General features: G+C 41.3%; 1 protein-coding gene across 1 annotated transcript in view; it reads right to left on the bottom strand.

Annotated features, from left to right (window-relative positions):
• The window catches only part of Igf1r (insulin like growth factor 1 receptor), a 202465-nt gene that overhangs the window by 129183 nt on the left and 51787 nt on the right, over window positions 1-21495 (bottom strand). The window lies entirely within an intron of this gene.

The following is a 21495-nucleotide window of genomic DNA, read 5'->3' as shown; positions in this document are numbered from 1 at the left end:
GGACGGCTGCTGGTACTAAGCTTGAACTCAGGACCTTGTACTTTCACTTGGCTTTTGTTCATCAAGGCTGAAACTCCATCACTTCAGCCATACCGCCTCTTCTAGCTTTTTAGTGGTTCACCGGAGATGAGAGTTTCAAATGTAGCAGTGATACTCACTACTCACGAGACTCCATGTTAAAACTGAGCGATACAAGTTGTGGGTGAGGATAAGAGGGAAAAACTGGGAGAACGAGGGAAGGGGTTGGCATTGTCCACAAAGACATGTATCCCCTCTGTCCAACACCTTCACAATACCAATAAAGAATGTTGAAAAAAAGAAAGGAGTTTCCTGACTGAACTGGCTTCAAACCAAGATCCTCAAATCTCAGCCTCCTGAGTAGCTAGGTTTACAGAAATGAACACCAAGTCCTCGCAAGCTCTTAATTCCTCCAGTGATCCAGGGACCCAGCTGCCTGTAACTTTGAGATTTGCTCCTTAACCAGAGCAACTGGTATTTATTTGCAGACAGGACCACTCTTTACCATCACATTTTTGCTTGGGTATTACACAAAGGCACTGTGGTTTTTCTCTGCTTTTAATGAAGCATTAAGGTCCGTTTACATAGCGATAAATAAAGTAATTACTGTAGGGATGGCATTCTGCCTAAGTCATCTTGAAAACTGAGTGCAAAATCTTTTTAATAGCCCCATAATGGTCTCTTGAAGTGTTACAGATTTTTATAACGATAGCTGTAATACAAGTACCATTATTTACTTTGAGACTTGAACATTTTGACCATTTACTTGGTCCCAGTGTGTCTCCCGCTAAGCTGATCACAGGCAGTTGGTAGCACAACAGATACCTGCACCCTTTGCCTTCTTTCTGCCCAGGATGTCTGCCCAGCATGGCCATGGGCAATGAAGGAAGGCTGCATGCTATGGGAACACCACTGATGACAATAGAAAGGTGACTGATCCAGCTCTCCACTTCCACAGAGGCGGCTTAAGTTAAAATTTGTCTTGGCTGACAAAGTGGACATTCTGTTTGGGGAACTCCTTAAGCCATTGGCCAGCTTAAAAATGTTCTGTAAGAAAGCATATTGCTTCTGTTTTCTGATTTTTCAACCTCAGAAGCAGGTCTAACAAAGTACAATGCTAAAAAAGAAGAAGGAAATGTCCGTCTGCATTTTTGGGGGGGAAGGGGGTAGTGGGGAAACAAGGGTTGAAGCCAGTACCAGCGCTTGAACTCAGAGCCTAGGCACTGTCCCTTAGCTTATTTGTTCAAGGGGCAGTCGCTCAACCACTTGAGCCACTGCTTCACTTCCAGCTTTTTGCTGGTTAATTGAAAAGTCCCACAGACTTTTCCTGCTTGGGCTAACTTTGAACTGTGATCATCAGATCTCAGTGGCTAGGATTACAGGCGTGAACCACTGGCGTCTGGCCAATAATGTATTCTTTTTTTTCATATATTTTTATTGTAATAGAAGGGTTACATTATATTCGCCAGATAGAAGGTGCATTAATTCACATACATTGATACTCTTTCTCAAGTCTTGGTCCCCGTTTCCCTCCCCCACACCCCCACCCCTCATCTTGATTTCCCCCTTTCCCTATCCAATTTCAAATAACCAAATACAAATATATCAAATACATCAGGTAACAAAGTGAGATACTGTAATAATATAACCAAAGGACAGCAAAAGAGATGAGAGATAACATAGTACATTAAGGACAACAACCACTCATTATATGGCTTTTGTTTCTATATCCTAGAGGTCCTTTCATTTAGCGTCATACTGAATGGCCTTATGTATCTAGGTTTTGCTCTATTGCAAGTCTCTGCTAGAAGAGCCCAAGGTTTCTACTGATTATGACAAATGAGGGAAACCATTGAGCCTAAGTTCCTTTGAGTCTGGCTTACTTCACTTAATATGATTTTTTCTAAGTCTTTCCATTTCCTAACAAATGGGGCAATGTCGTTCTTTCTGACAGCAGCATAGAATTCCATTGTGTACAAATACTACATCTTGTTGATCCACTCATCAACTCAGGACATCTAGGTTGGTTCCATATCTTTGCTATGGTAAACAGTGCTGCAATAAACATCGTTGTGCTAGTGGATTTAGTGTGCAAGAGTTTCTGGACTATTGGGTAAATGCCTAGTAGTGGAATTGCTAGGTCACAGGGGAGCTTTATGTTTAGCCTTTTGAGGCACTGCCACACTGCTTTCCATAGTGGTTGAACGAGTTTGCACTCCCACCAACAGTGTAGTATTGATCCCTCCTGGCCACATCCCCTCCAGCATCTGTTGTCATTCGTTTTCCTGATCCTGGCCATTCCAACTGGAGTGAGGTGGAATCTTAAGAGTTATTTTGATTTGCATTTCTTTTATGGCCAGAGATGTCAAGCATTTCTTTATGTGTCTAGAGGCCATTTTTGTTTCTTCTTCAGAGAAGACTCTAAGTCTGGCCCATCTTTTAATGGGATGGTTGTTACTTTGGAGATTAGTTTTAGAGTGATTCAATTTCTTGAGTTGTTGTTATATTTTAGATATGAGGCCTTTGTCCGTTGTATGGTTAATGAAGATCTTCTCCCATTCTGTAGGCTTCCTATTTAATTTACTAGCTATGTCCTTTGCCACACAGAAGCTCTGCAGTTTAATGCAGTCCCACTTATCCAGCCTTTCTATGATTTGTTGTGATTCTTGGTCCTTATTCAGAAAGTTTCGACCTGTGCCAAGGAGGCCTAGTATATCTCCTATTCCTTCCTGTAAAGTTTTCAGTGTGTCAGCTTTTACCTCCAGGTCTTTGATCCATTTGGAGTTAATTCTAGTGCAGGGTGACAAAGAAGGATCCAACTTTAGTTTTCTGCAGGTGCTTAACCAGTTCTGCCAGCACCACTTGCTGTAGAGGCTGTCTTTCTTCTATTCTATTTTTTTGGCTCCCTTGTCAAAGATTACATGGCCATAGGTCTGTGGTTTGATATCTGAGTCCTCAGTTCTATTCCATTGGTCTTCAGGCCTGATCTTGTGCCAGTACCATGCTATTTTGATAATTATAGCTCTGTAATAGAGTCTAAAGTTTGGTATTGAAATTCCTCCTGTGCTGTTCTTTCTGCTAAGAAGTGTTTTTGCTATACGGGGTCTTTTATTATTCCATATGAAATTTTGGACTGCCTCTTCTATTTCTTTAAAGAATGACACTGGGATATTGATGGGTATTGCGTTGAATTTGTAGATAGCCCTTGACAAGATTGTCATTTTCACAATGTTGATTCTTCCAATCCAGGAGCATGGGAGGTTTTTCCATTTCCTTAGTTCTGCTTTAATTTCCTTTTTCAGGGTTTTAAAGTTTTCATCAAAAAGGTTCTTTATAATTCCTAGTACTTTATTTTCTTTGAGGCTATTGCAAAAGGAGATGCTTTCCTGATTGTTGCCTCGTTCCTCTCACTGTTGGCGTAGAGGAAGGCAGCTGATTTTTGAGGGTTAATTTTATACCCTGCTACCCTTCCAAAGTTTTGAATCAGCTCAAGGAACTTGGGAGTGGAGTCTATAGGATTCTTTAAATACAGAATCATGTCATCTGCAAAGAGGGAAAGTTTTACTTCCTCTTTCCCTATTTGGATCCCCTTTATGCTTGCTTCTTGCCTTATTGCACTGGCTAGGAATTCTAACATTATGTTAAAGAGGAATGGAAAGAGTGGGCATCCTTGTCTCATTCCTGATTTTAGAGGGAATGGCTTTAGCTTTTCACCATTAAGTATAATACTAGCTGTGGGTTTGTCATACACAGCCTTTATTATACTGAGGAATGTTCCATGGATTTCTAGTTTCTCCAGAGCTTTTAACATAAAGGGATGTTAGATCTTGTCAAATGCCTTTTCTGTATCTATTGAGACAATCATGTGATTTTTGTCCTTGCTCCTGTTGAGGTGTTGAATTATATTAATTGATTTGCGTATGTTGAACCAGCTTTGCCTCCCTGTGATGAATCCAGTTTGATCATAGTGTATAATTTTTTTGATGAGTTGTTGTAGACGGTTGACCAGTATTTTGTTGAGAAGTTTTGCATCGATATCCATCAAAGAAACGGGTCTATCGTTTTCTTTCTTTGATGAATCTCTGTCTGGTTTGGGGATGAGGGTTATACTGGCTTCGTAGAATGAGTTTGGCAAAGAGCCTTCGTTTTTAATTTCGTTGAAGAGCTTGAGGAGTATTGGTGTGAGCTCTGCTTTGAAGACCTTATAGAATTCAGCTGTGAATCCATCTGGCCCTGGGCTTTTCTTAGGTTGGAAGATCTCTTATTGCCATTTCTATTTCAGTGCTTGAGATAGGCCTGTTTAGTTGGTTTAGGTCTTCTTGGTTCAGTATGGGTATGTTAATATTGGCTAGGAATTCATCCATTTCTTCTAGATTCTCAAATTTGTTGGCATAAAGGTTTGAGAAGTATTCCTTCATGATACTCTGGATCTTGGTAATTTCTGTCGTGATATTACCGTTTTCGTCTGTGATTTTGTTTATTTCGGTATGCTCCCTTCTTTTTTTGGTTAAGATTTGCTAAGGGTCTGTCAATTTTGTTAATTTTTTCAAAGAACCAACTCCTTGTTTTGTTGATTCTTTCTATAGTTTTTTTGGACGCCAATTCATTTAATTCTGCTTGGATTTCAATAATTTGCTTCCTTCTACTGGGATTAGGATTGGTTTGTTGCTCTTTTTCCAGGAGCTTAAGGTGACACATTAAATTGTTGGTTTGAGATTTTTCTAATTTGTTATTGTAGGCACTCAGAGCTATAAATTTTCCTCTTGAGTACTGCCTTTACCGTGTCCCAAAGAAGCTTTTCCTTGGAATTGAATGTTTTTATTGTTCCCTCATTTATGAATGAGAGCTTAGCTGGGTACAGCATTCTTGGTTGGTAGTTATTTGACTTCAGGGCATGACATATATCCTTCCAATCTCTTCTTGCTTGCATGGTCTCTGCTGAAAAATCTGATTGGTTTGCCTTTATAGGTGATTGTTCTCTTCTCCCTGGCTGCTTTTAGGATCCTTTCTTTGGTCTCTATTGATCCAGTTCGGATTATAATGTGGCGGTGGAAGGTCCTTTTCTGGTCAGGTCTGTTTGGGGTTCTAAAAGCTTCTTGTATCTGGATGGGCTTGCCCCTCTGGATATTTGGGAAGTTCTCTGAGATGATTCCCTGAAGTATATTTCCAATACCATTGACATCTTTCTCAATACCCTCCTCAATACCAATTAGCCTTAAATTAGGCTTCCTAATTGTATCTTGGACCTCCTGTAGCGTTTTCTCATATTTCTTAGATTGGAATTGACTCATTTTCTGTTCTTTCTCTATAACAACTAAATTATCTTCAGCCCCGGAAATTCTCTCTTCTGCATTGTCTAACCTGCTATCAAAGCTTTCTACTTTATTCTTCATCTCCCTTGCTTCTAATTGCTCATTTTTGATGCCTTGCATCTCTTGTTTTAGATCATGTATTGATTGATTTCTTTAACTCCTTGATTTCCATTAGCTCAGCAGCTTTATTCTCTTTGGACATTTGTTGGAGTTCAGTCACCTTTTTCTTTGTGGATTCTATGAATTCGTTCATTTTTCTTTGAAAAATCTTTATTATGGCCTCCTTTATGGCTTTCCCTTTTTCACATATCACTTTGTTTATGGTCTCCTCTTGTTTAGCTATGGCTTCCTCCCTTATCTCTTTCTTTAGGTTTTCACACTTTTCATTAATGTTTATCAACTGCATTTGTATAGCACTTGGAAGACTCTCCTCTAGATTTGCCACTGACTGCTCCATTGCCTGTTTATGTTGGGTGGGAGATGCTATTCCTTGATTTGACATTTTTCTTGAGTTTCTTGTTCTGCCTATTTGAAAATGGGAGCAAAATTAATACTAAACAAGATTATAATTTTTCAGATATAACCAGCCTACACCTTTTTAGTTGGCTGACAATAGATGTTCGCACTTTTAGATTGGCAATATCACTCTTTCTTTTTATGCACTTACATACAAATCTAATACAACCACTGATAACCGATTTATGACCAAAACAATAAGCTCCTCAATCCAATCTCTATTATATTTAAGTCCCTCTGGACCTAGAGTATAGTTGAACACCTAGATACACAGCATTGTTCAACAACCATCAAATGTAGATCCGTGCATTATAAGAGTTGAAGGATGAACGGAGGACCAGAGATAGAAAAATAATATGAAAGAAGACAACAAGGGAGTTAGGAGAAGAATACTGCAGGAGTGTAAGATTATTATAGTAATGAAGAAAGGATATCGTGTAAGGATAACTGACCTAAGGTGATAGACAGGTAGAATATTTCAGTAGAAAGTTTAGATGAACTTAGATAAAACTTATGAAAATAAGAAGAGTAATAAGAAGAATATATAGAGAAAAGAGGGAGGAAGATATAGGAGATTCCAATGATACAAATTATAAAAAGAAAAAAAACAAAACAACAACAAACTAAAAGAAAACAGAACACACACACACACACACACACACACACACACACACACACACAAAAGAAAAGGTGGGGGGAGATTCCTCACTATTGAAAGATACTAGGGTTGAGAACCAGGAGTTTAGAAAGCAGGTGACTGTATCAATATAGATATCATTTTTATTCAGACTGTACCCAGAGCTGTCACTGTGTTTCTAGGAACAACCACAGTGACAGAAGGAATGTGGGAAAAGAGAGGAGAAAAAAATTTTTTTAAAAAAGGAATGAATCATAACATTAGAAAAAAAGGTGTAGGTAAAATGGCAAAAAGAAACTAAAAACACCTAAAATGCAAATGAAAAGGGGTAGAAGAACAAAACAACAAAAAAAAGGGTATTCTTCAGGTTTGTTTTTTTTTGGTGGGGGGGGGCAGGATAGGAAACCTGTGTCTCCACTAAATTCAGGATCCAAACACTTCACAAAGTCTTTTTCTCTTGTGATTTGGCTTTGCAGTTTTTCGGATGAGATTGTTTGTTTGGTAGAACGAAACTGAAAGATCCGCAGGCGGCTTTGTTTGCCAGGTCTGGGGTCGGTGCAGGGGATGGACTTCAGCAGTGCTGGGGCCAGATTTTCGGCTAAGGGATTCTGGGAAATCCTTTGCCAGTTAGAAAGATGGCGTTTCCGGGGGCCAGGAGTTTGGCCTAGTGGTAGAGTGCTTGCCTAGCATGCATGAAAACCCAGGTTCGATTCCTCGGTACCCCACATACGTAGCAAAAAGAAGCCGGAAGTGGTGCTGAGGCTCAAGTGGTAGAGTGCTGGCCTTGAGAAAGTCCAAGGACAGTGCTCAGGCCCTGAGCTCAAGCCCAGGACTGGCAAAAAAAAAAAAAAAAAAGAAAGAAAGATGGCGTTTCCAGCATCACCTCTCAGGCTCCAATTGCTTTGGCCGGGTCTTTGCCAGCAGTCAAGACAGCGCTGCTCTCAGCTGGAGGGGGAGAGGGCTCCCTCCCAATGCCGTTCCTCGAGCAGACGTGGAAACTTCTCCTCGGAGGTACTCACAAATTGCTGGATTCTCTGGTTCCGTGAAGCTGGCAGCTCCATGCACAGCCGGGTGTCGGCTCTGGGCTCGCGCAGGCTCTGTGGGGCTCTGTCTGCAGCCGGCGGGTCTGCGCCGCCGCCATGAAGAGCTGTCTGCTCCACAGCTCACGGGGGCTCCACGCTGTCTTCTCCCGTTGGTATTCTGCCTTTTTCCCCTCTGACTGAGATCTCTGTGGCGCTAAAGCTTACTTAGGATCAATTTTTCTTAAAGAACTGTCCCCTATGCTGCCAGAACTTGAATCTTGGCGGGAGTTCAGAACGACTCACACTGAACCACCGCCATCTTCCACCCATTTATCCCAATAATGTATTCTTATAGTGCTTTTAGGAGGAAGAAGATGGCCTGAGGCGATACCTGACCCGACCTGCTCTGGATTAAGAAGGACACAGTCTAGACATAAGGTGGTGGCCTTCTGGATGGCTGAGGCATCCCCAATAGCTCCCAAAGGGCACCATGGTCAATGGACAGAAGATAAGGGAATCCATGCCCTGAAAAGGGAGAATCGACACCCTAATCCATGGGAATCCAAAGGAAGGTCAGGGTTCAGTCTGCTCCTGTGCCACCTGGGTGGAAGACTACTGGGCCACATCTTCTGCCTCCTAACCTAACACCTACCACGTCCTATCCCTACCAGTCGTCACTGCTTGAACAGCAGGAATCATGTGCTGATGGCTGAGGGCAGGCCAAGGGAAAATGTGGCCCACCCTGGACAAGCAGGGACCTGAGGGAGGATGACTAAGTCATCAGCAGAAGGTGGTAGCCACCAAGGAAGAACAGATGAGAGAGAGAGAGAGAGAGAGAGAGAGAGAGAGAGAGAGAGAGAGAGAGAGAGAGAGAGAGAGAGAGAGAGAGAAGAGAACTTAGGGAAGAGGGCTTAGGGACTAGAGAGAGGGGATGTCTAGAGAATTGAGGTTTATGTTCAGGAGTATGAAATGTGCATACAAGACACAGAAGTAAGCATGAGCAGGTCAAAACTGAAAAGACTGACAGACAAAGCCACAGGGTGTCAGCGCGATAAGATGGCAGATATTGGACAGAGGATGGCTGGCTATGTAAGACCTATCTTCAGAGAAAAATAAAAATTTCCTTTTTAGCTGTAAGGTATGCTCAGATTAAAGAAAACAAGCACCTTTCAAATTAACACTGGATCAACATGGAAACCGACTTTTTTTTCTGAAGTCAAGTAGAGGGCAACTTGGGAGCAAGAGAAAAGCAATAAAGCAAAATGTATTCATCACAGTAAACACAGACAAGGCCGAATTTCCCTACTGAAGGACAAAACTGTCACAATGAGGTTGAAAAAATTCATCACAGTGCCAAGCACGGTACACTTATAATCCTGGTACTTTGAAGACCTAGGCAGGAAGATCACAAATTCAGGATCAACATGAGCTACCCAATGAGATTGTCACAATAGAGAAAAAAGAAATCAACTTGGCTTCTTGCAGTAAAAATTAATATCTGAACCGGCACATCTTACATTTGATAAATTACATTTACCAACACTTAGCAAAACTATTCATTTCTCAAGCACAAACATGTTTATTTAAACCAGGAACAGCATAGTAATGCCCTTTTCTTAAAACCAAAAAAAAAAAAAAAAACCATAGTAAACAAACAAGGGAGAATGTGTGTACATCAACAAGTGAATTGACTATAATCTTGTGTTTGTAGCACAGGAGAAACAGAGAAAGGGAAAGGGAGAAGAAACATGATTGTCTCTGAACACAGTATAGCAGGATAAATTATAAATCACCCCTATTGTGAATTGCTCTGATTTTAACATCTGCAACAGATCTAAAGTGATAACCACAAATTAAAAAAAAAAAAAAACCTGAAAATGCTATAAAACACTATGCAGAAATGATGCCTTCCCCGCTTGGTGAAACTGGGATTTGAATTCAGGGCCCCCAGCCTAGCTTTCTGCTGGTTGTTTTGGAGATGGAGATAGAATCTCACAAACTTTTACGAAAGTCTGGCTTCCAACTGAGATCTGACCCTCTGAATCTCCTCTTCCTGAATAGCTAGGGTTACAAGTTTGAGCTACCAGCATCCATCTGGACTATTTCCTATATTCATAATATGATCTCATTTTATTAAAAACATAAAACCATATGGGATATATTAGTATACATTTTACATTCCTAGAGAAAGAATAGAAACTGAAGAGGAGATGAAGTTTCCACCTCTATATATTATACCTACCATCTTTGTTGTTGTTGTTGTTGATAGTGGGGATCAAATCCAGGATCTACACAAGTCAGACCTCTACACCAAGCCATATGCCTGCTTCAATCACTTCTTGTTTTTAATTTGCTCAGGAAAACTTTTAAAGAGACCACATCTATGTGTGATATATATATATATATATATATATATATATATATATATCTACGCATATACCCTGGTGGCATACAACATGTGGAGGTGAAGCACAGTTGGCTCAGAGAAGCCTAGCTGGCAATCCTGGCTTCACCCCGTGGCAAGTTCTTAGAAGCCTCTGTTCTCTCGCTGTGAAACAGAAGGCTGGCAGTGCCCTCACCGGCAGCTACCAGGGTTAAATCTTTACTCTTAGCCCTGAATCCCAGTCAACACCAGCATCCTTTTATTTAATAAGAAAGGGAAAGACAGAGGACAGGTGCTGGTGGCTCATACTCGTAATCCTAGCTGCTCAGGAAGCTTGAGATATAAGGATTACGGTGTGAAGAGCAGACAAAATGGAGAGACTTTTATCTCCAATTAACTGAAAGAAAAAAGAAAGCTAGAAGTGGATCTATGACTAAAGTGGTAAAGCACTCACTCACCTTGAGTCAAAAAAATCAGAGACAGTATCCAAACACTGAGTTCAAGTTCTATGACTGACACATATTTTAAAAAAAAAGGAAGAAAGGAGTTAATTAATTGTCCTCCTGCTGGAGAAGTTTAATCGCAAATCCACAGCTGGGGCTGAGGCCGTCTCCTTACTTGTGTCCCTCTGGCTGCTAGCCCCAAGGCCTCCGGTAAGCAAGCACCTCTGATGGCTGTCTCCAAGGGAACTTATCACCACCACACCACCAACCTTCAGCTGCTCGACTGGTATTTCAGAAGCAGAAAGATTTTTTTCAACTACTCACAGAAAGACTTCTGGCAGAGCACAGGAATTTCCTGGAGATTATTTAATATTCTTTTGGAGAATGCAAAAAAAATTAATTAATTAAAACATTTTTTTTAAATTTTTTTGAAAAGATTAAGACAGCATGAATAGAGCCCTCGACTTTCAAATCCTCGAGTTCCCCAGGCCAAAAGGAAATGAAGTATAAAAACAACAGGGAACCCTACCACCACTCTTCCAAGCTGCTGGGATTTATGAAGGGCTCCTTAATCAAAAAGCAGAAACCTAGGCATCTCCTAGTCATGACATGGATTCAATTCTATAAGAGACTATTATGAATAAAGTAGAGAGGACAATATGTCCACAGAGAAAAATATATTTATAAATTTTCTGAAAAGAGGAACACAAAGCTTCCCCACTGAGAACTGAGGGCCCACTCGCCACGACACATCCAAACAGTATCAACCATATCAAGGAAATAAAACCATCTGTAAAGAAACATCAATTCACCATGATTTGGCTGACAACAGAATTCTTCACAGTGCCCCTCTGAGAATCAGCTGAAAACTAAATGAGAAATGAGTCCAAAGCTTTTTTGTTCACAATTAACTTTATCAATACACTCATAAAAGAAAAAAAGAAAGTTTTTCCTTAAAGAGAATTTTATATCAAAATTAACCTAATTCTCCATCCCTAAACCTATTCTTCATAGTATCTGAACCATTTTTTTTTTACTATTACTATATGTTAGTTTTTATTTCTGGAAAAATCTGATGATTGAAACAATGCCTGTTAATTAACAGTGATATATGCATCACATTCGTTAATATGGATAAGGAAGGCTGACAGAGAGAAGTCCTGGTAACCAAACAGTTATCTAAATGAGTTTGGAGCCAGCTCTGTGCCAAAAGAACCAAGACTACACCCAGTTAGAGAGGAAGATCAGCTGCAAAGACATGGTCTGATGCTCTAATTCCTGTGTAAGCAAACACTGAAGTGGGCTGGCAAAATAAATGTATAAGACAAACAGGAAAGAGTACATGGGAGTTGTTTACACAGGAAAACATTGACTTGGGTAGGGAGGGGAGTGAAGAAATCCACAGCTATCACAGCATACATCCAAACATTTATGTTACTGTGTGTTTATGTGTTTTTCTTATTGGCGAGGAATATCTCACTAAGCCTGCATGAACATCTCTAACACAGGATTTAGAAGCACCAAAGTGGGACAGGGTGCCTGGAAAGCAAAATGTGTTCACGGGCTTGAAATTCAAACCTTTCCCTCAGAAATCTTATTTGGAGAATAACCAATAAATATAATAAGGAGCAAAAATATGAGCAAAAAAATAAACCCTAAGGCACAAAAAGGAGGCAGCCTTCATATAATTACAAAAAAAAATAAAATGGCCAATTTTAGGCTCACACCTATAATTCTAGCTACTTAAAAGGTAGAAACAGGGGAATCAGAATTCAAGACTTCCCAAGTGAAAAGAATAAGCCAGGTAACATGCCTGTGGTCCTCTGAGCGTGTCATCCTGTAATCTTTCAGCACCTGCCTGTATTTCAGACTTGTGTATCTGAGTACATACTGGGAAATGGATTCCTTAGGTCCAAGGCTGAGTTATGTCAAATGTCAGAGTCAAAATCCTATTGCTGAATGTCAACAACTTGCTCATAGCTTCACAACCCTTAGACGGTAGAAAGGTGAAGAAGATAGAATAGCTCTTCTGAGATTTAAACAAAGGAATGTATTCATTCCTAGAGTATTAGGAGAATGAAAAACCTATGCAGAAAACAGCCTATGTAGAATAGATATTCATATTCTCTCTCCCCCCCCTCTCTCTCTGTCTCTGTCTCTCTCTCTCTCTCTTTCTCTCTCATTCAAAAGCCTAAAATTTTCCTAGAATTTCAGCTGATCTCAAGTTGTTCCCAAGTGATACAATGAACACTCTGGTGAGCTACTTTCAACCAGAAAAGTGAGAAGGGTACACCAGGCTGTCACCTGCCCACACAAACTCCTAAGAGCCAAATCTAATCTCTTAGGCAAAAATATGGGATGATAGGATTACATAATTAATTTTCCTGCTAGGCGAAATTGTTACTGACTTGGTGGCATTACAATGTCAGTTCATCTGCTAGACAATTGCTATCACGTTCTAATTAAAAAAAAAACACACAAACAATTTGTAACCATCCATTATTAAATAATGAGAGGCCCCAGTGGCTTAATGGAAACTGAGAAAATGAAAACCAAAGGCTCCTTTAAGAAATTAATCAATTGATCATAGTGAAGTATCTCCTTTTGTGTTACTGGGTACCTAGATCTCAGGTTACCTGCTAACCCTATTTTTCTAAGAGCCATGTTGTTTAACTTGATTAAATGTCAGAGTGACCCAAATTACACCCTGTCACCAAGAACAGATACCAATACAAATATTTATGATACTGCTTTAACTGCCTGGGCTGCGTGACAAAGGTCAAAATCCTCCCTTGGCTGTCTTCAACAAAACTGGCCAATTAAAGATTATGTATATAATAAAAAGGCCTTATTCTGTGGCTCTGGTGGGTGGATGTAGAGTTTACAGAAGGAGAATGTCAGAAGAGAGAGAGAGAGAGAGAACCATTAACTAAAGTAATGGTACCTCCAGCCACTGTCAGTCAACCTAAAGACAGAAGGGAATCACTACTGACTTCCAGGTCAAGAGTTCCAGATATGCACATTTTGGTACTCCTAAGAAAGAGTGGTCCTGTAGCCTCATCCGACAGATGAAGAAGAGTTCAAGGAAGCAATAAATATCTATTAAGTACTCCTGGTGTACAGTAACTCTACCTAAATCATTTTATTTTTGTGTGTGGGTCATGAGTCTTGAGCTCTGGGCCTGAGCGCTGTCCCTGAGCTCTTCAGCTCAAGGCTACCACCCTACCCCTTGAGCCATAGCCCCACTTCCCCTTTTCTAGTGATTAATTGGAGATAAGGGTCCCAAAGTCTTTAGTGCCCAGGCTGGTTTTTAACCGTGATCCTCAGATCTCAGCCTTCTGAGTAGCTGGGATTACAGGCATGAGCCACTGTGCCCAGCCTAAATGAAAAAATTTAAATATATGGGGAAAGTCAATAGTTCTCTCCCCGGAAAAGAAAATCTTGTTGAATAAGGTATCACCAAAAAGGACTTGAATGCATATTTAGGATCCCCAAAAGAAAGGAAAAGCCTCTTGGCTGGACCGTATACCACAGAGCCCCTGTGAACATGGAACATGTGGACAGCAAGCCAGCCAGCCCAAATATCTCTTACAGCATCTCCCTCTGGCTCTCAATTCTGACAACTCCTGAATGCCACTGCCGCTGAAAACCAGGCCCAACAAGCAGAGTGAGAGTGTCTTGAGAATAAAAGCAATTAGCCACATTTGCAGCAAAGATGCCAACGCATACATTAAGTGCCAATAAACTATTCCCATCGCAAATAGTTTTAAAACATTTGAAAGAGTGCTGGAAAAGGTAAGGTGAGTACAACCAGTAAAAATATTAAGAGTTGAAAACAGAGTATTTTAGCCAGTGGCTCATGCCTATAATCCTACTCAGGAGCTACTCAGGAGGATGAGATCTGAAGATCCATGTTCAAAGCCTGCCTGGGCACAAAAGTGCATCAGACTCATCTCCAGTAAACCACTAGAAAACTGGAAGTGGTACTGTGGCTCAAAGTGGTAGAGCACTAACCGTGAGCTGAAGAGCTCAGAGGCAGTGCCCAGGCCGAGAGTTCAAGCCCCATGACTGACCAAAAAGAAAACCAGAGTGGTTTTAGAACAATGTTTCCAGATTTTACAATGAATGTCAATAAAGATAAATTGAACATGTATCTTCATTATATATATAATGAAAATGCATATATAATGAAAATGTGTACACACATCTCCTGAACATTTGGCATGGAAGCATTACATGAGCTGAATTCATCATAAATGGCCACACACTCAGTGAATGACAAACTCTTCCCTCAAGGGAACACATGTTCCACTAGAAACACAGGGTAGAAGAACAACACCGCTCCAAACGAAGGTCCACAGAGTTTCTTCACTAACCCTAATTAGTGAAAGAGCCAGCATCATCCAAGTGCAAAAAGAAGTTCAAAAACGAGTGACACACACCCACTGAGCCCTTGCAATTCCTTAGCTCAAGCTCCCCAAGGACTCAACTCACAATTGCAAAATAAAACACAACAGCCAAAATGGCAAGTTCTCTTAAACCTTTAAAGATATATTTGATCATCAGGAGACCTCATGACTAGAAGTCTAACAAGAAGAATCAAAGGAGAAGACAGGAGAGAAGATTTAAAAAATACATATATATAAATATGCATTTTCTTTAAGTAGTTGTACAAGGGAGTTTCCATTCACAAAGCAGGCTTTGAATAGAGTACATCTTCAACTTTCTCTCTATTGGTATAGCTTATTATAAAAGATAACACACGTACACACACACACACGCACACACACACACACACACAATGGAGACGACAGGTAGCTTTTCTAACCCCAGTCTTCTCCTTTTCCTCCAATTTTTCTTGACTGCTGTCTTAGCTGGACACATGTCATAGCAGCTCATACCTGTAATCCGAGCGAGTCAGGAAGCTGAGATCTGAGGATTAAAGTCAGCCTAGGTAAGTAAAGTCTATGAGAGTCTCACCTCCAACTAACCCCAAGAAAGGCTGAAATGGTGGTGTGTCTGGATGGTAGAGTAACAGCCTTGAGCGAGAAAGCTAAGGAAGAGCAGAGGAAGTCTGAATGCTGTCAGACCAAGCTAGCGATTGCAGAGCAGCTATTCTTCAAGGGTTTAATACATAATATAAGAGCAGACTGAAAATATAAAGTGGTACAAAGGTGTACTCAAGGTCATGGGGGCTGGCCCAACTACCCATGAGATGGGTTCATTCCTACCCACCTCGGGTACCACCATATTGATCTGTCTGTATTGTGGCTTTTCTAGATGCTACACTAGTACAGGCAAATACAAACAGTTGCGTTTTCCCCACTTCAAAGTTATACAAAGACACGTATCTTGTCTCTTCCAATTAATACCCTGTCAGTGTTTGTTCAGATGCAGCATATTCTGTTCTGTGCATATACCTTGGTGCATCAACAGTCCTGAAGTGCTGAAGGACAAGTGGGTGGTTTCAGACTTTTATATCACAAACTGTTGCAGCTCAGACCTGTTAGTGTAAGATAAATCCTTCCAAGTAGGATTTGTGCGTCAAAGGCTCTATGCTTTTATAATTGATAGATTCTGCCAATTTGCCTTCCACAATCATTGTACCACTTTAGGTCCTTTACAGGAATGAAGAATTTTTCCTATCTCAAGTGTCAAATGTCTTGACAATAGTGACTTAATAACCTGTAGTGTGTGTGTGTGTGTGTGTGTGTGTGTGTGTGTGTGTGTGTGTGTGTGTGTGTGTGTGTGTACACACATGCACCAGTAATGGGGCTTGAAAATCAGGACCTGCACTCTACCTTAGCTCTTTTGTTCAAGGCTGGCACATTACCATTTGACCCACATCTCCACTTCCGGCTTTTTGCTGGGTAACTGGAGATAAGAGTCTCAGGGTCTTTGCTGCCCACGTTGGCTTCAAACTATAATCCTCGTGTCTCAGTCTTCTGAAGAACTAGGATTACAGATGTCAACTACCAAGGCTCCACTCGGCAAATTCTAGAGCAGCTGTAACCCCCAAAACGGGAAGGGAAAAAGAGAAGTTTCTTCACAGATGCATCTGAGTGAGAACCAAAGTTGGAAGCTGCCATCTTTCACCTAGCATCCGTGGTTCCTCAAAGACAGCAGGGAAGCACTCAATCCTCGGGACACCCCAACAAAACCAAAAAGGTACAGTGTTCTCCGCTACTAGAAATCTGTCCAGGCCGTTCCCAATATCCTCTCCTTTCAAATCAAAGAAAAGCATGCTGGGAGAAGGAAACCAGGAGAAGAGAGCCATTTGGCATTCGGGAGCCCATAGTTTGGCCTCTGGACCTCCCAGCTTCCTCACTCGGGACAGCTCAGGGGACCAAGTAGGGCTGTGTTGACATGTGCATGGTGCCAAGCGTGGTGGAAAGGCATGAGCTCCAATAAAGAGTAACTCGTGCCACTTCTTAATTAATGCACAGCCACCATTTTAGAATGCCAACAGTGAAACCAAGTAGAACCTAGCACTTACAATTTAGTGGAAAGCTCATTTGAGTAAATAATACACAGATACTGCTGATTTTTACTCATGGAACATTGAACTTTGTCCTCCTCCCAGAGTTAATATTATTAGAAGAGAACTAATTATTAAAAACAAATGCAGTCATTCCCTAAAACAGAGTTCGTGTTCAACTATACTGACCTAAGAGAATCATTAGATAGTTGCTCTCAGGCCTCTGGGTCAGATGATAGGAACACAATTCCATCCCAACAGCTCAGCAAGGCAGCATGTGGAGAGAAGGCAGGCTTCAAGTTCAACTGCCTGGGTTCCCGACTCAGCATTAACCCCCTTCCCCCCACCCCCACCTCCCCAGGCACATTTCCTCAGCTTCTAGGCTTTTTTGTTCTGCTCTACAAAATGAGGAGAATGGTGGTTACTTCCCAGGGGGTTTGGAAGGTTCCAATCCGAAAAACATATATAGTTCATAGTACAGAAAGAAATGAAAAGAGCAGGATGCATGACTTGTCAGCTCCATGGGACAATCTGTCTTTCTGCAAAGCTCATCATTGGCATGTATGCTTTGGTCCATGCTGGAGCCTCTGGAATCTTACTGGAACTTTCTCCTTCTGTCCCATGGATTTTCAGCCCTGCTCCTATGTCAGGTTCAAAAAAACCACAAAAGCCATAACAACCCTCAGAGTCTCCAATGCACAGCCGGGGTCTCAATTCCATCTTGCCTCCAAATATGCAGTCTCTCACTTGTCAGGCTTCCTGGTGGCAGACTCCATTTCTGCTTTGCATTCTGATCACCTCCGAATCCCGTTCCTTGGAATGCTGCCCGTGACACTGTGGCTTTCCCCTCGCTGTCTGAACTCCTTTATGGCTTGGATTCAACTCCTATTCCCGGTCCTCGGATACTGATTTTCCTTCTAGCTCCATCCCAAGCACCCTCCTCTCACTTGTGCTTCTTCGGCTTTCTACCTCCACACAGAAAACTTCCTAAATGAAGTCATCTGCCCAGAACTCTGTCCAAACTCCGTGCAAATACCTCCTCGACTGGGATGTGCCCCAAAAGCCAAACTCATCCCCACTCACACTCAGTCTTGCTACCGCATCTTCGTTCCATCCTGTCCCAGCTCAGTGATATTCAGTGACCAGACGTCCCCCGAGGCATCATACCTGGCCTGCTACTATGCCCTCAGGAGATGGCAGGTGGAATTCTGCCTCTGTATTTTCACAACTCCCGACTGTCTTCACCACTAGTCCAGCTAAACCTCATCCTCTGCCACTCTCCCTACTCTCTTCTTCATGCTGTGGCTAAGGTGTTTTCTGACGCAGTTTCCTCTTTTCCTCTCCTTCTGTCTCATGCTACACAGCTTTCTCTATTCTTCTGTGGTAACAATGAAAGTCTCAACCAGACTTGTGGCCCCTCCATCTGCCCCTGTGTGACCTGGCACCACTCGTTTCTACCACAGGCCCTTGGCATGCTACTTCTTTACTTGGAGGCTCATGTTTGGTGTGATTACGGTGTCTCCCAATAGTTAATCCACGAGGGCAAGCGCCAACTCTACAATGCCCACTGGGCATTTAGCATGCATTTATATAATGAATGAACCAACGAAAGAAGATGAATGAATCACCAGCCCAGCCCTGCTCCAATAGACAAGATAATGCCAGTTACCTCAGAGGTAAATTGTATCAACTTGATGATTTAGCTGTACCATGGAAACGTAATTTATTCTGTTTAGATGTCCAAATCTCACAAAGAGCAAGTGGTGTGTGCGTGCGTGCGTGCGTGCGTGTGTGTGTGTGCGCGCGCATGCGTGTGCATATGCGTGTGTTTTAAGGGATACATATCAGCCAGGCAACATATGACTTATGCCTATAATCCTAGCTACTCAGGAGGCTGAGATCTGAGCTTTGCGTTCAAAGCAGTGCAGACAGTGGCCAAGAAGTTGAAAGTGGAGCTATGGCTCAAGTTGGTTGAGTGCCAGCCTTGAACAACAACAACAACAACAACAAAAACTAAGGAAGAATGCTCAGACCCTGAGTTCAAACCCCCATACTACATGCACAGGGCACATGCACATGTGCTCACACACCCACACACCTACACACACAAAATAATGCATGAAGAAGGTAAATACTTTATACATTAAGTACTTCCCTTGTGTTTCAATCCCTCTAGCTGATGCTTTAGTTTCAGAAACTTAGGACATAAAAACGTTAGCCACAAGCAGAGGGAAAGTAAAAGAGAAAAAAACAACTCTAAAAATAACCTATTTATTATGAAAACATGATTTACGTAACATGTTGCCTTAGAGGATTCATTATGAGTGCAATTATACACAGGTAAGCTAATTTTTGTGGCAAGTCAGAGTGGTATGACTCAGGAAACAATCCAAAATCATCACTAGTCTTTTTTGTTTCTCAAATAACATTTAAGACATAAACTTCAGGACATTTTTTAAGCTAATAATATAACTCTGTAAGTCCAGACAGAATCTTTATCCATGTGACAGGTTCAAATCAAGTCTCCTTAACTCACGGTTAAGGCTACAAAACTGTCCTAATGCCTTTAGAATGTTATAAACATCTCAAAAACGGGCGCTCTGTCTACACAAAGCTGCTAGAGAAGTTGGGCCTCACCTGTCTCCCTGAAGGATTTCAACATCTACGCCAAACCAAGTTTATGTCTACTCCTGTGGTGTTCTTTTTCTTCTTCCTTTTTGTTTCTTTGTTGTTGTCATTCTTGTCTTCTGGTACTAAGGGTTGAACTCAGAGCTTCACACCCTTGCTTGGCTTTTTCACTCATGGCTGGTATTCTACCACTTGAACTATGTCTCCAGTTTGCCTTTCTCATGGTCTAACAGAGAAGAGAGTCTCTCATATTTGTTTGTATGGGGTTGGTTTTGAACTTTAATCCTCAGATTTCAGCCTCTTGCGTAGCTGGGATGACAGGCATGGGAGGTGCCAGCACGAGGCTAACATTTCTTTTATAGAATAGAGACATTCAGAATGATTCTAGCTAAACAGGAAACAAAAAGAAGAAAAGGAAAGTAGCCATAATGCCGTATTGTTATCTGAGGTTACCCTAGTACACAACAGAACAGAACTTCTAACTGTAATTTAGTACCCGTTACTTAACCATCTATGTTAAACCAGAGCTTACAGAGCTCTTAAAAAGAAAACTGATTTAACATTATTAAAAATCAGTCGTTGACATTTCTAGAATTTTTCTAAAAACCACAAATATGCTACATTTTCATTTGCTAGGCCATGAGACCCTTCTCCTGGTATACTCTCCATCCAACAAAGTGAGTTTCCTTGGATAATTAACTTGCATACGATCTCTTTAAAGAGCCAGTCTAAATTTATAACGAGGGAGAGGAGAAGAGGCTTGCCAAGGAATGGGAAAAAATTATTTCCTAAACCAACCATGTCATTTTAAAGTTGTAGATTCTAGAACATTTTTACATGTGCAGCTGCAAGGCAGCTCCACCATCCAGTTTAGTAACTTTCTCCTGCCTCTTCAATCTCTGCCCTATAGAAAGCCCAGGTCGCATATTCATTGTGAATAAAACATTTCCCCTGGCTGAATTTATTTATTTTTCCTTCAAAGAAGAAATTCTCCTTCTCTCAGACACATCGATTTTTGATCTCACACACAACTAACCACAAAACAAATCTTCTGGCTTTCAGTGTTAGACCTGGAGTGCCTTTTAAAGCTTGGACTTTACTTGGTATGTTCCAAGACTGCTAAAGGTTTGTACTTATTTACTGTTTTCCTTCTTAAATCTTTGACCTGCCCCCCCTCTCTCTGTATGTATGTATGTGTGTATATATATATATATATATATAAAAGTTGCATATGTGTATACACATGTATGGTCCCTTTTATCATCAGATGAATCACAGCCATGGAATCCCACAGTGAATTAATCACCAACACAGGAGTCAAAACCTTTCTAGGAGAAAGTGGCACTATATCTAAGGATGTCCTCCAACTTAATCCCTAGGCTTAAGTTGTCTTCACATCCACAGCTTTTTGTGTGACTGAAACCTTGCCCCTGATCAGAAAGAGAGCGGAGGGGACTGAAGAAAACAGCCCACAGTCTTGGGACTCCTGTGTCGGTAACGATTCCAGTCCTAAAGTGAGCATTTTCCCTTTAGCAAAAGGACATCTCGTTTTCGTTTCATAAAACCTCACCTGGCTAGTATAGATTCAAAGGCCCCCATCTGTACCAGACAGTGCAATCATCCACCAAGAATCTGCCATTTGGTATCCAAAGACAAAATGTCTAATTATTTGCCATCCTGCTTAAGGTAAGAAGCCACGGTTAAACTTCAACTATTCGTCAAAGGGAAATGATGACAAGAATTATATATCCCTAACTGTCACGAGGAAGGCTGTACTGCAAAGAAAAAGGAATCAAATCTTCCTCAGGCCACACCTTTGCTAGGTGTCCAGATGAGGAGGCACACAGGCTACCATTTCACAAACAGAATGGCAAAGATCAGCTGCCACCATTCTCCTGCGTGTTCTGCATAGCTCCTGGGTCAAGCATTAACCAAGGTTAATTCTAAGATGCTTGAGGAGACCCAGCTCGGCTACAGCCTACAGTGGGTGCGTGCTTCCCACACTCAGTCACAACTAGTTTCTTCGAAGCAATGAACTATGACATTGTTGAGGAAAAA

This window comes from Megascapheus bottae, chromosome 30 (assembly GCF_031878675.1).
Source record: "Megascapheus bottae isolate mThoBot1 chromosome 30, mThoBot2.hap1, whole genome shotgun sequence".
Lineage (NCBI taxonomy): Eukaryota > Metazoa > Chordata > Mammalia > Rodentia > Geomyidae > Megascapheus > Megascapheus bottae.
The sequence above is the reverse complement of the archived record's forward strand: the minus strand, read 5'-3'. Positions and strand labels throughout refer to the sequence as shown.